We start from the raw sequence: 18,787 nt of genomic DNA, 5'->3' as shown, positions 1-18,787 counted from the left end.
TGTGTATGGTCATCACTTCTCTTTAGAGGCAGAGATTGTATTTTACCCATTTCTGTCTATCCCTTGACCTCCCCTGTGTTGGTTAATTTTATGTGTTAACTTGACTGGATGCTGCGGTGCCAAGATATATGGCTAAACACGATTTCTGCGTGTGTCTAGGAGTGTGTTTGTGGATGAGATTAACATTTCTTGGGTAGATTGAATAAAGCAGATTGCTCTCACCAGTGTGGGTGGCATCATCTAATCCCCTAAGGGCTTGAGCGCAAGAAAGAGGCAAAGGAAGGTTGGATGTGCTCCCTGCCTGTTTGCAATGGGACGTCAGTCACCAGTCTTCGGACTGAGACATCCAGCACGAATGCTCCTGGGTCACCAGTGAGAACCCCTGCACACAATTACACACACACACACACACATTCATGCATGCACTGTTCTAGGAACGGTTCCTACTGTTTCTGTTGCCTACCTCTCTCTCTACTGCCCCCAAATAGTGGAAAAACAAATACTTTGGGAGAAATATGAATTTGAAGTCTACGCTTTATAGGAATTTTTATAAGTCATCATGTTTTACAGAGTCTTATTGCAATGTGCATGAAAGGTATAAAGAGGAATCAAATCTGTGATACAAATTGCATTTTCAAATTGAGGTAAATATCCAGTTGCTCAAGGGCTGGTTTGGTTTGTGTCCAATTTATTTTCTTTCAGATACTCGGCTTATGAGCCCATGCATGTTGAGACTCTCCCACCGTAAGGGCAGCTCAGACTTGCTGTCTTTGACCAGGGTAACACAGCCTGCAAGTCTTTGTTCCCCAAGGGCAGGACATTGCATTACACTCATTATCCAGAAGCTGGAAGGCAAAGGTTAGAAACAAATGTATTTTGCAAGAAAGTTTCCAAGTCGAACTGTGTAAATTATCTACACACTTTGTTTAGGGAGAGAATGTATTTGGCCCTCACAAAACAAATTGCCTTTTTGCTTTTGACTCTTTGGTTTGTTTTTTATTTGTTTTGTTTATGTATGTGCCTGTTTAATTTTTGAACAGCTATCAAATTCACATAGGTCAAAAATGTAAAAACATACATTCAATAAAATAACTCTCTTCAATCTCAGTGCTCTAGCTACCCCACCCCCACCAAAAGTAAAGCAGGCAAGCATTATTGTTACTTTCCTGTGTATTCTTCTGGTGGCTTTTTTTTTTAAGTTTATTTATATTTTTAAGAGACAGAGAGACAGAGCGTAAGTAGGGGAGGGGCAGAGACAGAAACAGACAAAGAATCCAAAGCAGGCTCCAGGCTCTGAGCTGTCAGCACAGCCCTACTCAGGGCTCAAACCCACGAACCATGAGATCGTGACCTGAGCTGAAGTCAGATGCTTAACCAACCAAGCCACCCAGGCACCCCATCCTTCTGGAGGCTTTTGATGCACACACAAACAAATGTAAACTTGTATTCTAATTCTATTTTTTGAGAGAAAAGGGGCTAGACTCAGGACGCCCACCATTGCCTGCTTGTCCAGAACCCAGCGTTAGCACTGAAGGTCCCATGTCTCAGGGAAACTTCTTATCCCTGGACAAAGCAAGATGGTTGGCCACTCCAGCTCTTCTCTACACCATCTGGCACTCATATATTATGGAGATGATTTCATATCTCTACCAAGATCTTTCTCATTCTTTTTTTTAATAAATGCATAATTTTTTGGAGGTATCACTGTTCTAGTTCAGCCTTTCTCTGTAGATGGGTGTTTGAGGCTTTTGTTTTGTTTTCCCTGATAATGTGTCTGCAGAAAGAATCATACAAACATAAAACAAGATAAAAATCACCTATGACCTCACCACTCAGAGGTGGTCGCTAAAAAAAACCAAAAAGGCAGGTATATATTTTTTTCAGTCTTTTTCCATGCATTTGTTTATCAGTTATTGGCTGACCAACACTATTCTTTTTTTATTTATTTATTTATTTATTTATTTTTGGGACAGAGAGAGACAGAGCATGAACGGGGGAGGGGCAGAGAGAGAGGGAGACACAGAATCGGAAACAGGCTCCAGGCTCCGAGCCATCAGCCCAGAGCCTGACGCGGGGCTCGAACTCACGGACCGCGAGATCGTGACCTGGCTGAAGTCGGACGCTTAACCGACTGCGCCACCCAGGCGCCCCTGACCAACACTATTCTATGAGGTAGTGATTCCGCAGTGAAAAAGTTCCCAGCTATATGATTGTATGCTATATTGCATGTGTTTGGGGGGGGGGGGACATGGAGAACTATAACAAATATTTAAACAGAAAGGCAAGGACAAGTTAGATGTTAACAAGTGCAGTGAAGATGAAATAAGCTGTTGGCCCCTGGTGGTGGAGGTGAGGGACAGACCTTCGCCTTCACAAGTGGGCTCAGGGGCACACACACACACACACACACACACACACACACAATTACTAATGCAAATGAAGTATGCTAGTGAATGTTTATTTAAAATGCAAAAGGAAAATACAGCAATAAATACCACAATCATCACAAATCAGAAAAATTCACTTCATATTTTTTTTAACGTTTATTTCTGAGACAGAGAGACAGAGCATGAGTGGGGGAGGGGAAGAGAGGGAGGGAGACCCAGAATCTGAAGCAGGTTCCAGGCTCTGAGCTGTCAGCACAGAGCCCGATGCGGGGCTCAAACTCACAAACCGTGAGATCATGACCTGAGCCGAAGTCGGATGTTCAACCGGCTGAGCCACCCAGGCGTCCCCCCTTTTTTTAAATGTTTACTTCATATTTTTATTAATTCCCTGCCAGACACATGCTGTGTTATTTTTCCTCCTTTGTTTTCTTTCCTACATACTCTTTGACTACTTCTTTCTATAATATTTTCTAGAGCCTGAATAGATTTTAAAATACTGTCTATAGGGAAGGGAAAGATAGTGTGGTTTATTCTAGCATGCTTATTAGGGATTGTTCCTTACTATTTTTCATCCACACAGAACTTGATTGGCAATGTGATATAAATGTCAAATTTAGGGAAGCCTCTGTTACATGAGCTGGAAGATTTCAGGGCATTTAAAATTTGCTTTTGTATTTGACTCTTGCGAATTGACATTTATTAACCAGTTTCCTGTCAATGTCCTCATTGCCGTGGCATGAGTTTTATGTCATCTTCATCCAAGACTATATTTCATGTCAAATCAGCAAAACCCTTAAATAAAGAAACGCAATCAATGATTACTTTATGATTGCATACTCTGCATTATTGAGTATATTCATTATAGGAAAACATTTCCTCTTCGACCTGGCATTACATCGAAGCACAGTGTCTTATTTATTTTTAAACTTTATGATACTTAGATTTGGGCAAATTTCTCATGGCAGCCTATGTGGGAATTTTTAAAACATAAGTGGACAGCTTTTGTCCTTTCGCAGGGAGCACTTCACCCACATATAGTTACAATAGAAACATATGGTGTTACTCTATTCTACCTCTCTTGGCTTGTCTTTTGTTTGTGTTACAATGCATTTGTTTCTTTTTATTTTATGTGATGGTAAGGATGGGAAATAACTAGTATTTTATTCTCTTGTAGTTGCCCTTAATTTTGCAAGCACCAAGTTAAACCAAGCTTATATTTCTATAATTCTCAATTGACAGTAACTTTGCATTTTGCCTTTGTAAGCGATAAGGAGTTGGGCATGAATTTCCTTTGCTCTGCTTTCTTTACCCTTCTTCAATTCCTAGTATTCCCTAATTTATCTGGAGCTGTGAGTCAGCCTACAGCCTGCATTTTTGTTTTTTTCACCATCTTATCTTCTTTAAGAATTGGTTGTGGCTGCTTGCATTGGGTGACCCAAGCAGTCTGAGTGCTCTCGTGACCACTGACATCCCTCAGACCTTCCCCCTGCAGTGTGCTCCAGCTGAGAACCACTTACTTCTGCACCCTGAAGCTGCCAGGGACCTCTGTCCAGCCTCCAGGCTGGAAGGGGGGCTACACTTCTGTAGCTCTGAAAGTAAGTGTCCCTACTCTGGCACCTCTTGGGTGTGGTGACCTTGGGGCATGCATTTTGCATGATTTGTCAGAACTTCCCAGGGGGATCCAATCCGGTTATCCTCATTGTAACTGGCTTGTCAACCCCCTCCCCTCATCGCCCCCCACCCCCACTAGTTGCCTTCCTTTCCTCTCTCATTCTTCTACATGTTTCCCGACATTCCAAATAAAATACTGGCTCTCAAATCCATGCCTCAGGGTCTGTTTTGGGGGGAATTCAAATCTAAACAGAGATTTAGAAAAAATTATTTATATTTAACTCTATATTTTGAAATTGTAATACTCGCTAGAAGACTTCAAATAAAAGTTTTCATATTCTTTTTTAAAAATTTTTACATGTTTTATTTATTTATTTTGGGGAGAGGGGAAACATAAGTGGGAGAGGGGCAGAAAGAGAAAGGGAGAGGGAGACACAGAATCAGAAGCAGGCTCCAGGCTCTGAGCTGTCAGCCCAGAGCCTGAGGCAGGGCTCGAGCCCACAAACCACGAGATCAAGACCTGAGCTGAAGTCAGACACTTAACCGAGTGAGCCACCCAGGAGCCCCAGTTTTAATATTCTTGATAATTTTGATTAACTCTGTAGCCGGATAGAGTACACTTTAAATAGTTCTTCCCACCTCCCACCCTTCACCCCCTCGCCCCCGAATATATGAATGGCATATTGTTTTGTCACTTGAAGGTATCTGAATGGATTTCTCTTGCTTTGGTAGACAGCACTTTGACCAGGGGTAGGGCCTCCACATTTCACCATTAATGTCCACAAAGCAGGTTGTGGATTAATCTTCTGTCTTTTTAGCACTGACGGCCATCTAAGTCAGGTCAGGATGATTTTTGTTTCTTTGTGGCGATTTTTAAGAAAATGTATATTTTTGTACCTGGATAGGTATAGAATTTTCCTTTATCCTTAAAATAAAAACATTTCCAGTATATATCTAAGTACGATTCAATTTTCATTCACATTTTATGGAACTGTGTGACTTCCGTTTTTTTTGTTTTTGTTTTTTTTAATCTTAGAACGTTCTTTACATGGACAGAGAAGTTCATGGTAACTTCTACTCTGTCTCTCTCTCTCTTTCCCTCTTGATTCCCTAATTCGATTTTGTGGGGGAAGATGGTGATGTTCACATATATTTCAGTGAGGATTTGGGAGGTCTTTCAGGACTGGCTGATTTGCCATGGGGCTGACTACACGGTCTGTGACCATGTGGATGCATGGGGCCCACTCTGAGAAAGGCCCCATGCACAGGGTTTAAGGCTCCATCTGGAAATTCTCAATGAGTTTATCTTTGAATTTGTGTTTCGTAAGTGAAGTCCAGTGGGTCAATGGACCACGTGCCACTGGCTTGAGGCCTCAGCTCACTTGCAGTCTTGCCTCTGACGGCCCTACCTGAGACCACCGTGGCCCTGCTCCCGTGGGATCCTGAGCTCCAGGTCAGGGAGGTGGGTCGGGCCCGCACACTCTGTGTGCTGTGTCACAGGACAGGGCCCTGGGCACCTGTGAGGATCTGGAGTCGCCCGCAATAGTCCTGTGCCTGAGAAAACACAACATTAACGACAAATAAAAAATACCAGGACAGGTAGGGAGAGAGGGAGAACTGCAGAAGAAAGGAAAATACATTTTGTCCTGTTTTTTTGAACAAGGAGGGCCTCCCCCACCATTTTCATTTCACACTGGGTCCTGCTGGTGAGGCCATCACATAATCTCAGAAGTTGTGCCTCCAATCCTAAATCGGTTCCCACAGAAGATACTCTCTGGATCCTACCCACTGACTGTGCCCGGCTTGCACCGCCTCACTCTGTATCAGGTTCTGCTTACACATTTGACCAGTTGCCTCTTCTAATAACTTTCTTGGTGGGCGCTCGTATGAGATCGTGTGAACTGAGTATGTTCTTCCTTTTCTGTTCTTCTCTCCATCGGCTCTCACATGTCCATGTGCAAAAGGCACTCTCATTAACCAAAGAGGGAAGGAACAAATAATGGGATGAGTGAAGGAAGGAATGAAAAAAGCAGCGAATGTTCTCTTTGTCATGCGTATTGTTTTGGGCATGTTATTTATCGTTTGGCAGGGTTTATGATAGCTTTTTCCAGGATGCCCAGGGGATGTTTATTTAGTCTTCAAAGAGTGTCTTGGATAAGAAATTTGCTTCCTCGACAGTGGAGTATTTCTACAGAAAATGATTCATCAATTAAGATTTTGATGAAAGCCTTCTTCTTTGCCCAGGACCATATACCATAGGACAGTGTTCCCAGACTTTTTGTTAAATACTTTAAGTGAATAGATTCCTAGTTACTTTTTAAACTTTAAATAGGGGGCCATCCATAGTTCAAAGTGTTTTGTAGTCCCAAACCAAAAGTATTTGTTTTTGCCTTTGCAAAAGTTTCCATTTCTATAGTGCCCCTATAGTTGCTTAAAGTTATCGCCAAGTAATATTCCATTGTATAAATATACCACATCTTCTTTATCCATTCATCCAGCGATGGACACTTGGGCTCTTTCCATACTTTGGCTATTGTCGATAGCGTTGCTATAAACATTGGGGTGCATGTGCCCCTTTGAAACAGCATACCTGTATTCCTTGGATAAATACCTAGTAGTGCAATTGCTGGGTTGTAGGGTAGTTCTATTTTCAGTTTTTTGAGGAACCTCCATACTGTTTTCCGGAGTGGCTGCACCAGTTTGCATTCCCACCAGTGGTGCAAAAGAGATCCTCTTTCTCCACATCCTCTCCAACATCAGTTGTTGCCTGAGTTGTTAATGTTAGCCATTCTGACAGGTGTGAGGTTATCTCATTGCGGTTTTGATTTGTATTTCCCTGATGCTGAGTGATGCTGAGCATGTTTTCATGTGTCTATTGGCCATCTGGATGTCTTCTTTGGAAAAGTGTCTATTCATGTCTTCTGCCAATTTCTTCACTGGATTATTTGTTTTTTGGGTGTTGAGTCTGATAAGTTCTTTATAGATTTTGGGTACTAACCCTTTATCTGATATGTCCTTTGCAAATATCTTCTCCCATTCTGTCGGTTGCCTTTTAGTTTTGCGTATTGTTTCCTTCACTGTGAGGAAGCTTTTGATTTTGATGAGGTCCCAATAATCATTATTGCTTTTGTTTCCCTTGCCTCTGGAGACATGTCAAGTAAGAAGTTGCTGCGGCCGACATCAAAGAAGTTGTTGTCTGTTTTCTCTTCTAGGAGAAAACAAATGAATTACAAGACAAATCAGAAAGCTTATTACAAGACAAATCAGAAAGATAATGCACCTGCTTTTAGCAACAGATCCAAACAACTTCGAAGGCAAATGTGGTGGCATGGATGCAGAATAAAAGCTATCCCAGCTTCGGTTGCTGTTATCCTTTTGCTAGTGATTATCATCCTTATAGTCATGAAATACCGTGCTTGATTTGGTGACAGAGAGAGATCTTCATTACAAAAAATATGGGATAACAAAAACAAAAGATTGCTGCATAATTTAAATGAAACCCATGTATGTAACTTCCAAAATTTCTTTTTCAGGAAACTATCCTGTCTTACGTTTAGGTCTTTCATCCATTTTGAGTTTGTTTTTGTGTATGGTGTAAGAAAGTGGTCCAGGTTCATTTTTCTGCATGTCGCCATCCAGTTTTCCCAGCACCCCTTGCTGAAGAGACTGTCTTTATTCCATTGGATGTCCTCTCCTGCTTTGTCAAAGATAAGTTGGCCATACATTCGTGGGTCCATTTCTATGTTCTCTATTCTGTTCCATTGATCTGAGTGTCTGTTCTTGTGCCAGTACTGTCTTGATGATTACAGCTTTGTAATACAGTTTGAAGTCAGGAATTGTGATGACTCCAGCTTTGGTTTTCTTTTTTTAACATTACTTGGGGCGCCTGGGTGGCTCAGTCGGTTGAGCGTCCGACTTCGGCCCAGGTCATGATCTCGCGATCCGTGGGTTTGAGCCCCGCGTCAGGCTCTGTGCTGACAGCTAGGAGCCCGGAGCCTGTTTCGGATTCTGTGTCTCCCTCTCTCTCAGACCCTCCCCTGTTCATGCTCTGTCTCTCTCTGTCTCAAGAATGAATAAACATTAAAAAAAAAAAGAAAAAAAAAAGAAAAGCTTTTTTAACATTACTTTGGCTATTCAGGGTCTTTTGTGGTTCCATACAAATTTTAGGATTGTTTGTTCTAGCTCTGTGAAGAATGCTAGTGTTATTTTAATAGGGATTGCATTGAATATGTAGATTGCTTTGGGTGGTATTGACATTTTAACGATATTTGTTCTTCCAATCCATGAGCATGGAATATTTTTCTATTTTTTGTGTCTTCTTCAATTTCTTTCATAAGCTTTCTATAGTTTTCAGTGTATAGATTTTTTTCACCTCTTTAGTTAGGTTTATTCCTAGTTATTTTGTATTCCTTGATTTCTCTTTCTGCTGCTTCCTTACTGGTGTATGGAAATACAACCAATTTCTGAATGTTGATTTCTTTATCCTGAGGCTTCACTGAAGCCAATTGGTGCACTCTTTTGGGTTTTCCACATAGAGTATCATGTCGTCTGCAAAGAGTGAATGTTTGACTTCCTCCTGGCCAATGTGGATGCCTTTTATTTCTTTGTGTTGTCTGATTGCTGAGGCTAGGAATGCAACACTATGTTGAATAATGAAATCTTGCCCTTTGCAACAATGTGGATGGAACTAGAGTGTATTATACTGAGCGAAATAAGTCAGTCAAAGAAAGACAAACTTCATGACTTCACTCATATGTGGAATTTAAAATACAAAACAGATGAACATAAAGAAAGGAAGCAAAAATAATATAAAAACAAGGAGGGAGACAAAGCAGTTGCATCTTTATATTTAAGAGACTTTTAAATATAAAGAGCAAGCTGAGGGTTGCAGGAGGGGTGTTGGGTGGGGGGATGAGCTAAATGCACAGGGGCATTAAGGAGGACACTTGTTGGGATGAGCACTGAGTGTTATATGTAAGTGATGAATCACTAAATTCTATTCCTGAAGTCATTATTACACGATATGTTAGCTAACTAAGATGTAAATTAAAAATAATAATAATGAAATAAAGAAATGAAGTTCCACTTTAAAGATGGGCATCCATACTTAATAGATACATAGCTTTACTGCTTATTAATAATTGAGAAATGATCAGTTAATTTGTCCAATGTGAACCTGGGTATGTAACTTCAAAGACTGGTAGGGTAAATTTTCAGGCTTTGCTTTACATTTTATTCCGAAATAGTGTAAGTGTTTCTGTGGGTAAATGTTCTAAAGCTTATTTTTCTGTTAAATTAAAAAGCAACTTGATTCATTTGGCTAAATGGATGTATTCATGATCTGTTAGCCCTGTAACCAAACTTTCACTTGATGCTATTTTTAAGTGCAGCTTCAAATGGGCTGGCCATTTGAAATTAAGCGCCTCTTTCTCCTTACATAATTGCTAAAGCAATATGACACATTATTATCAGAGAAGCTCTTATACTAAGTGGATTTTAATGTATTTGTGTATTATCTATGGCAGAGGGCAGAGAGGTGACCAGAAAGTGATCTGAGTGCCTACATTATTCTGACTGAACTCTGCAGTATTATTTTGGCTTACGTCAATCTTTTTTCCAGTGGAATTTTCCAACGCTTCAGAACTGCCAGATACAGAGCACAGTAGCTGTCACAGGAGAGGATCTTGGTGATTAGAAGGATCTGGGTAAGACTTCAAATGTATTTTATGTTTATTGAACATTCCTCTAGTGCTTTAAAATCATTACTTTACACAATCATCCAGTAATATTAACAGCAATTTACACGAAATATCTCTGACCCTTTACAAGATTTCACTGTCTAGCAGGGGAGACAAACACATCAATAGATCATTTTAACCCAGTGTTGTAAATGCAATGACAGAAATGCACATAATGTGCCATCAGAAATGCAGAGGAGCTTTTAAAATTGCTACCAGGGTTTTCTTCCCAAAGCACAGCTTCAATCTTAAAATCCTTCAGTGGTTACCACCTGTTTGCAGCAGGGTTCATGAATACAAATGCAGAAGTCCAGCAGGTACAAACATGTGTGAAATAGACAGGTATCACACAATGAGGAGTGGTGGGGAGTTTGGAAATGGTGGTGGCCTGGAGAGGACGTGCGCAGCCTCAATGGTCAATTGCTACTCGCCATTTGTGGTCAAGTGAGGCCCCGTGTGGCCACCTCTCACTTTTTTTTTTTTTTTTTGCCCTTCAGAGAAGCTGGAAGTCTAGAATTTTATGTTAGGTCTCCCAATTTTTAAAATGTTTTTAATCTTATAATTTAAATTGTAAATAAACCAAAAACCCAAACACACACCCCCAAGCCCCCACAAACACTGGGAGAGCCAACTGAAACACATCTGCAGGCCTCTGGTTTGTGACCTTTGGCCTATAAGAGAGGCAAAACTCCTTAGGAAGACATCCAAGACTTTGCATAATCTGGACCCAATCTACTTTACTTTAAACTTCTAGGTCACCCCACACCGAGCACAATGTGGATTCTGGAACATACTTTCCACTCTCATGCCAGATGTCTTTGACCTCTGTCTACAATACCTTTCTGCCTTCCTTTATGAACCTGGTGAAATTCCATTCCCCTCTGCAGGCCAATTTACGTGCCAACCACCACGTAGGTCTCCCTTGCATACTCAAGGTATAACTAATTTCTCCTTTGTTATCCTGGAACATTTTATTCCCACTACCAGTAGGATGCTTGTGTCTGGTTCAAAATCCCACCAGTTACCCATTTTTTCCCCTCTGACTTAAAATTCTTTATTTCTCTCCAATGGATTTTATTTTCCTTTCATCGAAGTTCAGTTATATACATTTTTAAAGGTTTATAATATTTTACACAGAATTCAGAGTGAGTGGCATAAAGCTGAGCTACGTTACCGCAGTCCACTCTGTGGCTAACATTCTAACTTTTTCCCCAAGTGTTGATATTCTGTATCATCCTGATAGCATTTCTATTAGTTTCTAATTGATGCTGTAGCAAACTATCTCAAACGTCATGGCTTAAAAAAACCCACTAGTGTATTATTTTTAAGATTAGAAGTTCCAGGGGGCGCCTGGGTGGCTCAGTCGGTTAAGCGTCCGACTCCGGCTCAGGTCATGATCTCGCGGTTCGTGGGTTGGAGCCGCACATTGGGCTCTGTGCTGACAGCTCAGAGTCTGGAGCCTACTCGGGAATTGGTGTCTCTCTTTCTGCCCCTCCCCAGCTCGTGCTCTGTCTTTCTGTCTCAAAAATAAATAAACATTAAAAAAAAAAAAAGATTTGAAGTTCCACATTGGTTTTAATGGGCTAACATAAAGTTGTCAGTAGGGCTGCATTCCCTTCTGGAAGTTCTGCCACCTGCATTCTTAAATCATGACCTCCTTCCTCTTGTGTTCAGAGCCAACAATGGTGGGTTGAGTAGTTCTCATAAAACTAACTTCCTTTTTTGCCTCCCTCTTCCACTTTTAAGGGCCCCGGTGAAGCCATCTGGCCCACACAAATAATCTAGGATAACCTCTATTTTAAGGTGAGCTGATTAATGATTATAATTGCATCTACATCCTTAATTCCTTTTTGCCATGTGTACTAACACTGTCACCAATTCCAAAGATTAGAATATAGACAACTTTGAGGGGCCGTTATTCTGCCTCCCATGTCCTCTAATGGCAACTTATTCTAATAGCATGGAAAGTACATTTAAAAAAGGTAACTCTCAACATCCTGTCTTTATAAGCTTAAATTCATAAACTGAGGAAAAAAATCCCTTGTTTTCCCAACTGATCTTTGCTCGGCTTTCAAACTAGGCATGTATAGAAAAAAACCATAGGTCTATGCATGCATCTATGAGACCAAACATATTTTGGTTCAATGAACTGCCATGATCATACCTAATTTAAAAAAAAAAAAATGTTTTGTTCATTTCCCACTTTTAAAGGTGACCAAATAACTTTCTTCTATAAACCTATAAGTAAAAAAAATTTAGTCAAATTGTAAAGGCTTTTTTAGTGAATAACTATTAATCTCCAAATGAAATGACATATAAACCATTTTCCTGTAGTTTAGGGAAATATCACTGTCCTCGGTGATGATTACATTTTTTTTCACATGGTATATCTGTGTGTCACTAATACCCTTTGCCAAAGGCTCCAGACCCAAGCGTACCTATGTCACAATAACTTGTCTACATCTGAATGGGGTTCCTCCATCTTTACGAGCTTTTGTGAGACTGTCCTTCAATCATCAACAGCTGCCAGCATATAGTTCTTTCTATGCTGGGTATCGCATGTATTCTGTAAACAGGCATTTCTATAAAAAACTGGAGCAAAAAGTTATATACATTGAGCCAAGCCATAATACTAAGGCGTTGACTTTGGCTCCAGTGGCTGCCATTGTCTAAATCAAAAGGCAAAGGTTAGGTCAGCTACTTTGAACCACTGGAGATGGAAAGGACGGTCACACTGAAGTTTCTATCTTCCATCTACGTTTTGCTTGCTTCTTGTAGAAAGAACCAAAATAAGTTTCATGGATCCTTCCGCGATTCAGATGGTGTCTGAGCCACAAAACTGCAGTTCTGTCAGCCAGCGTTGACTGCTATAATTGAATGGAAGCTTCCAAAATGCTAGTGAACAATCTTCTAACTGACCATGTATTTTCAAGGTCTAAACGTATCCCATTAGAACATACCGTTTTGATGCCAACCTCACAAAAACAAAACAGCAGATAAAGTGCTACGGACATGATAAAACCAAGGTTTCGAAGGAGTTAAAAAAGCTTGTGATAGCAGTTTTCCTTGACTTTGGTTATTGAGGTCATGTGTGGTTTTGGCATAATTATGTAAATGTTTCAAACAAACAAGGACATGAACAGTTTCAGGAGTCTCATGCGAAATTTGAATTACTCCTACCCACAGATTTATGATTTTTTTTAAAGGCTGTAAGGCCTAAATTCTTTAAGAAAGCTAATCTTTTTAAAGTAACTAGAGAAGGCTGGTTTGGCCTGGGCTGGGGGGGGGGGGGGGGGGAAGAGGGAAAGGAAAAAAGGCAATCAAAATCAATTAAAGTATTGTTTGAAAAGGACCCTCAGATTGTTACAATAAGCAAGGAACTTCAGCACATCTTCACTGAGTATAAATGTCACGTAATTAAAGTCATCCCAGCTCTGACTTACTGGCCACCCTGGGCAGCTCCGAGGCCAGTGTGTTAGAGGCTTCCCAAGTGTAAGTTCCTTTAAAAAAATTTTTTTTAATGTTTTTATTTATTTTTGAGGCATAGAGAGAGCACGAGCAGGGGAGGGGCAGAGAGAGAGGGAGACACAGAATCCGAAGCAGGCTCCAGGCTCTGAGCTGTCACCACAGAGCCCGACGCGGGGCTCAAACTCACAAACTGTGAGATCATGACCTGAGCTGAAGTCAGATGCTTAACTGACTGAGCCACCAAGTGTGAGTCTCAGCATGTGTGTATTTGCAAATCTTCTTGCTCGTGACATTTATAGAATTAGGAGTAAATGGCATTGAATGGACAGTGATATTTTCTCTTAAATTTTTGGAACACTGTTTTCATTGTTCATTGTTGTTTTGAGACTTTTTTTCCCAGCATTTCACAGAAAAAGAAGAGTATTCTGCCTCACCCTGGCCTTGGGCTCCCCCCACATCCCACTGCTTTGCCATACTCTCTCCTCTAACTTTCCTCCTTCCACACCCCCTGCCAACATAAATCTCTATATAATTGCCCGAGTGCTCCACCCAAACAGTTTTACTTCTAGTTCTTTTCTCCTTACACAGAAACACAGACGCCTTGCCAAGATTTAGAGGTCTTGAAGGGTGCTCCTTGTGTGCTCTGCCGGGAGCCCATGCAGTACTCTGGGCTAGAAAGGTCTGGCGGCACTCACCTGGCCCCCGGGGAGCTTCCCACAGACATCTCCCCTTCCCACACCCACGTTAGGTGGGTAGTTGAGCCAGTTACAAGACACCTTTCCACAACAACGGTCAGAAAGCTTCACAAAATAAAGGTTTTATTACTTACAAGAACTGAAAACTATACAGCACACCTGGTTGTGGGTGCAAAGACAGTAGTTGGGCTGGAGATTCCGTTTCATTGGGGTTGAGGGTGGGGGCTCACTCTCTATTGATGAGTTTTTCACACAAGTGCTGGAATTTAAAATGGGAACAAACAAAGCAAGCAGCCCAAATGGTCAGTTATGGAAATCAACCGAGATCTGTAAAACAAAGAAGCCTCAGTCTGGGAAAACAGCCTGACTCTTTATCTGGTCTGTGGCTGGTGATGCATTTGACAGCCACCTTTGATATGAATGCCCCAAGATCAAAATTTAAGTCAGGCCCTTGCATTACAACAGAAAAGAAGAAACAACCTTCATGGCTTTCCGTGGTGGTCCTTTAGAGATGATTGGACGAATGCCTACGTCTTAGGCAGCACTGCATATACCCTACAGAAGTCAGATGAAGAGCTATTCTGTTCTGAACAACCTACAGGGAAGATGATTCTAGACCTGGGCCGTATCAGCTTCCCAGAAGTTTGCCTCCATTCTCTTCCTCTTCCTTCTGGCTAGGGTGGAGGAGTCCCAGGGTGACCCTAGAGACCACCTGTCCACAAGGACAGAGCTCCCATCATCCTGCATCTCTGAATGATTGTGTGAAAGAGGGTCAGCCAATCTCTGCCTAAAGACCTAGTAAACACGAGTAAGAAATTCGTTTCTATTACTCTTAGGCCATTAGACGTTTCTGGCTTTATTTGCCACAGAAACTAGTATTATCCTAAACACCCCTCATTCTGTGAAACATGTATATTATTTCATTCCACTGATCCACGTTTATGAAACCAATGCCCTCTTTTTGATATGCCCTGGATGCTTTTGCTGAAAGTATAAAAGGCTTTGTGACTTTCTTTGTTACTACCGTAACTTCGCTTTTGTTTTACACATGTGATTTAATGTCTGTCTGGATGGGATCGGCTGTTTTTCTATTGGACTCCCTATTCACTATTTATTTTAATGCCGCCATCACTATTTTCTTTTAAGAAATTTTCAGCAGCGTTTAAATTTGTTACACATAATTAAATTGTCTGTTTTCCCATTCGTATGTTAGGGTTGGGTAAGAGAAGTGTGAAGAGTGCTTTTCCCCCCCTATGGAACCTCAAGTGTATATGTGCTACACGAATTTTCATGGAAAAATTTGCCCGCTTTCTTACTTGGCCAAGGTAGTACAAACAGCATTTGATTGTACACACTATCTTGTTTTAAAAATTACAGCACTGTCTCTTCCTTTTCAGATGTAGAATTTGTACTTCTAGACTGCCTTCTTCTACTCTCTGTCATCAGGGTGCCTTAGGAACATGTCATCACTTTCAATTTTTTATCATAAAGGTGAGATATTAAAATATTCGATACACAAGATTCAAATAAGATAGAAGTCAATCAAGTAGAAGTGAAATTTGACTTCCTCCGCTGAGACTGAGTCGATGTAGAGTCCAACGCCTCTTGCTCAAAAACTACCAGATTACATGTCCCAGAGATGTTGAAGTGGGATGTGGTAAATGGTGATAATGCCCATTGAAAACACAGTGTCAGCATTCAAGGACGACTGGAAGAAAATCTGAATCTCAGTGTGAGACCAGAGGTTTGCCCGCAAGCATAAGAGAGACCGATAGGTTGGGATGCTCTTGGCCAAGAATGATGTAAGAGGAGAACCAGGAGAGAATATGGGGTTTTGTTTGGGGGGAGTGGTATTTACAAACAGACAAAAGACTTGCTTATGAGGCCTGTAGTATCTATAAGAAAGGGATTTGGAGCCTCGCCTCATGGCAGGAGATCACTGAGGCAGCGTGGTGTTAAGGCTGGAAGAAGGGTTATAAGGATGCCTCCTGAGGTTCCTGGTTCCTGAAAGGGAAGGCAGATGGCTTTCATGCTGACAAAGGACTTTACTTCCATTTTGACCTCAGTTTGTACTTTTTAACTCATTAAGTTCTTTTCTCTAGCTAATCTCTTAACTCAGGCGAAAGACCTGGCAGGCAAAGCATGTCATGGTGGGAACTGAAACCCCTTCAAGCAAGAATTACATTCCTGACACCAGCAAGAACCCACATGATTGATCCCAAGACAACGATCCACCTGACCTTTACTGCCCAGCTGCATGTACCCACCAACATATGTCCCACAGTTTCCTCATATAAACCTAGGTGCTGTTGGGCCCTGGACCCTGGTTACAACTTGAGTCTGAAGACCCCAAACTGGGGTGCAAAAAGTACATAAATATTATGGCTGCATGTTTATTGGGGTCTCTCCATCATGGACAAAGAGATGTAACAGAGGAATGTAGGTGTGATGCAGTCATTGGGGGTCAGTCAGAATATGGGACTCAGTCTCAGAGAGTCAACCAGTGCCTGGGGAGTTGGGATTATTGTCTTGTGACTCGGGCCTGTGGGGCCTCTCTCTCCTGAGATCTAGGCAAAGTTTTAGGTCAGCACTGATAATCAACAGAAATAGGACAGTATATTCATGACCACCAACATGAGAGTTTACATAAACAAAGAAGAAGACAGTCAACTTGCAGTGGACTGTCCCACCACACCACCCACATAATATTAATCAGATGAGAGTCAGGAGTGAGCAATAGGAGATCAAGATCCTTGCTTCCCACATGTCGACCCCACAGCCCCACACAAACTTGATAGCAGTGGAACCACACCTTTAGCCTTGAGGGGAAGGGCAGTGCTGTGCTTCTCTGAAGGAGGAGTGTGTGTGTGTGTGTGTGTGTGTGTGTGTGTGTGTGATTTGTAGTGTTTGATTATCACCACAGTATAAATATCCCGTCAGGGCCAATTTGGAATTCCAACAAGACATCACTGAACTCTGAGTTGGGAAAGAGATGTGCACGGTAGGCTCTTATGAGGTGGTGAGAGCCTTGAGTACAGTGTAAGATTATATTTCTATGATGGAAAACACTCAGAATTGGCCAAGATGAGATTATTTTACTAACTGAAAAGGGATAGCCTCAGATTGAGGAGTTGCCAAGGTTCCTGGTAGATAGATACCCACTGAACAGGATGCAATTGGTAGCAATTGCTTAAAAAAGTAAGAATGATTTTTCATGTTTATAACTTAAGGAGTAGGGATTTGCAAGGAACCCAGTCTTAGAATTCTTGAATGCACAGCCAAGAGTAACCAAGACAGGGAGTTCCCTAAACAAAGAGGGACCTCAAAGTTAGCATAGTTACCCAGAGCTAAATCTGAAAGAATTGAACAGTAGTTGGAATATAGCTTTAATGACTGCTGGTGGGGGTTGGGGGAACATCTATCTCTCATGAGTGGCATTGGGGGAGGGTTCTGGACACAAATCCTTGGCACGTTGAATTATCAAGTCTGAAACCAGTCATCTATGATTCTCTGAATGGCTGGCCTATTACTAGAAAAAGGCAATAGAAGAATACCCCTCACCCTAGCCATTGTCCTGAAGGCATTGGAAGAAAAAGAGAAACCCATGAGAAATAATTTGTAAGCCTGGGCTCTTTGCATAAAAACTAATATGTAATTGGTATACTCTCGGAAGGTAGGTGAGGCAGAGCAAAAACAATTGTAGAGACAAATATTCGCAGCCCAGGCACATGAACTGCCCACCAATGCCAGTTTCCTTGGGGCTGATCTCACAGACATAACAACCCACTCAAGGAAATGCATCACTCTGAAGTGAATGGAAATTCTGGAAATAAAAGTATAGTTACTGCATTAAAATAAAATAAACACTCAGTGAGTGTGCTAAATAGTACATTAGACAGGCGTGGCTATGAAATTGGATAGATTTGAGAAAAGTATCCAGAATCCAGCATAAGAAGTAAGAAATGGAAAATACAAAAGGTCCAGCTCCATACAGTACAGAGTAAGATCTGATCAGCACCACACAGAAGTCCAATGTGTAAAAATAGAGGAGGGGACAGCTAACAAATAGCAGAACAAATAAGTCATGCCCAGGGGAAAGGGGTCTTATGCCTAAATGCTTGATGTCATTCTTTTCCCATTCTCTGCTCTTCTCTCTCCTACGGTCATTGCATGTATTCCCACAGCTGTAATTACTATCAATATGGTGGTGGCTCAAACATATATACCCTTGATCCAGACCTTACTTTTGAAGTCCAGACTTATATATCCACCTAAGTATATCCATTTATATATTTCACATGCATCTATAAATAAGCCTGATGAGGAGTGCCTGGGTGACTCATTTGGTTAAGTGTCCAACTCTTGATTTGGGCTCAGGTCATGATCTCACCGTTCATGAGTTCGAGCCCCACGTTGGGCTTTGTGCTGATGGTGTGGAGCCTGCCTGGGATCTTCTCTCTCCCTCTCTCTCTGCCCCTCCTCCCCGCTCATTCTCTCTCTCTTGCAAAATAAATAAACTTAAAAACAATAAGCTTGATGAAACTTGAATGTTTTATCTTCCCTAAACCAGTGTTTCCCACATTAGTTAAATCACCGGCTCCATTTACCCAGATGTGAAAGCAAGATACCTCAGAATCATTTTCAAAACCTTCCTTTCTCTTGTTCTCGGATCTAGTCATTAACCATCCTATTGATTGAACCACCAACTATCTCTTGTACAACCACCTCGGCCCCTTTCCTACTGCTTCTTACCTGAATTTTTGCAGTAGTTTCCTGGTTAATCTCCCCCTTGTCACCTTTGTCCTCCCTAAATGATTCATTATACAGCAGCCATCTTTTAAGAACACACATTAGATCATATCATTCTTCAGTTTAAATTTCCCATTTG

General features: G+C 41.3%; 1 long non-coding RNA gene across 1 annotated transcript; it reads left to right on the top strand.

Moving 5' to 3' along the window:
- Nucleotides 1-9,068: 9,068 nt before the first annotated feature.
- On the top strand, nucleotides 9,069-18,288 carry LOC123380296. The gene is made up of 4 exons (XR_006585820.1): nucleotides 9,069-9,703; nucleotides 11,483-11,539; nucleotides 15,297-15,390; nucleotides 16,002-18,288. It is a non-coding gene; the product is annotated as an uncharacterized LOC123380296 (long non-coding RNA).
- The last annotated feature ends 499 nt before the right edge of the window (nucleotides 18,289-18,787 follow it).

Source organism: Felis catus, chromosome A1 (genome assembly GCF_018350175.1).
Source record: "Felis catus isolate Fca126 chromosome A1, F.catus_Fca126_mat1.0, whole genome shotgun sequence".
NCBI classification, from domain to species: Eukaryota; Metazoa; Chordata; class Mammalia; order Carnivora; family Felidae; genus Felis; species Felis catus.
Note: the sequence above shows the minus strand (reverse complement) of the source record. Positions and strands in the feature narration are given on the sequence as shown.